Genomic DNA, 1,451 nt, shown 5'->3' with positions numbered 1-1,451 from the left:
GCTGGTCTCGAACTCCTGACCTTGAGTGATCCACCCGCCTCGGCCTCCCAGAGTGCTAGGATTACAGGCGTGAGCCACCGCGCCCGGCCCGTGATCTAAATTTTAAATGAACTTCTAAGTCTAAAATCCTTTGATTTTTGAAGGATATTAAAACAAAATCTTAATAGCATCACAAAATATCATCTACAATTCTGTATTTGTTTAGGCTATTACTATGCTTCACCATCGTTAATTACTCCATTGGCATGCCAAGAGGTTCACAAACCCTCTGAATTGCATGCAAAACTGTATGTGTGTATATATGCATTGTTCTCGGGCAAAGTTCTATAACATTCACCTGATACACAAGCAAATCCAAGATCTCCCCCAAATTAAGAATTGCTGTTCTACTTAGCACTGATCTTAAAGAAAATTGTTCCTGCTTCCTTATATTAATAATTCCTTATGTAATGCTATGTATCCCCAAACTACTGAGACCAGTTACACTAAAGCACTACTTTTTACTCCTAAAAAAAATAACAAAACTTAATAACTTAAATTATTTTATTCCTTCTTGATCTATAATTCTTTAATTCTATTACTGTTATAAGTATAAACAAAACACAGTGCTTTAAATTTTTTAATGAATTAATTCTTTCTAGTATTTTAGCATCTTTAATAATATTCAATGAGGAAGATAAATGAGGATATAGATAGCACCGACCTAAAAGAAAATGCAGTTTAGGTTTTTGTCCCTATAGCAAAATCAATTCTATTACTTAAAATTGTCTAACAATTTGCATATACTTACATAAACAAAATAACACAGTACATTATTCCTGACCTACAACTGTAGAAAATAAAAACATAGTATCAGACTACCAGGATTTATCCAGCTACTACACTTAGACTAGAACTTTTTCTAAGAAAATTATATTTAATCTAAGGCAATGATATTTAATAAATTATTTTAAATAATTCTAATTGAAATGTCTTCTTTAATGAAATATCAAAAGCCTTCCCTTAAAAATCCTTAATTTTTTAAACTTAGATTAATGGTGAAGATTTTAATATTGATCAGATAATACCATAAATACTTTTAGACAGAGCAATGTCATAAAATATTTATTTGCTTAACTTTTTGATTAATTATTTAAAACCAAGTAAGTTAGTTTTGCTCCTTTAACAGTTTTCCAAGAAAACTGGGAGGTGTAAAGGAATATTTAAGATGTTTCATGATTAAAGGCTTCATTTTTCCATGCAACCTTGGTCTCCAATGAATGATAAAACCAAAAAATAACTGTATACTTTTATTTTGCTGCTTCTTATGCTAGAAAGTACTTCCTAATTCAAAAGTATATTTAGCTGCCTCAGGAGACTCAGGCAGGAGAATCACTTGAATCCAGGAGTTTAAGTCCATTTTGGGCAACATAGTGAGACCTCATCTCTTTAAAAAAAAAAAAAAAAAAAAA

At 30.7% G+C, this 1,451-nt stretch overlaps 1 protein-coding gene across 1 annotated transcript in view; it reads right to left on the bottom strand.

Annotated features, from left to right (window-relative positions):
• Positions 1-1,451, bottom strand: part of CEP350 (centrosomal protein 350kDa) — a 175,594-nt gene that overhangs the window by 53,368 nt on the left and 120,775 nt on the right. The window lies entirely within an intron of this gene.

Source organism: Propithecus coquereli, unplaced genomic scaffold (genome assembly GCF_000956105.1).
Source record: "Propithecus coquereli isolate 6110/MARCELLA unplaced genomic scaffold, Pcoq_1.0 Scaffold246, whole genome shotgun sequence".
In the NCBI taxonomy this organism is placed as follows: domain Eukaryota; kingdom Metazoa; phylum Chordata; class Mammalia; order Primates; family Indriidae; genus Propithecus; species Propithecus coquereli.
This window is presented reverse-complemented; position numbering and strand designations above follow the sequence as displayed.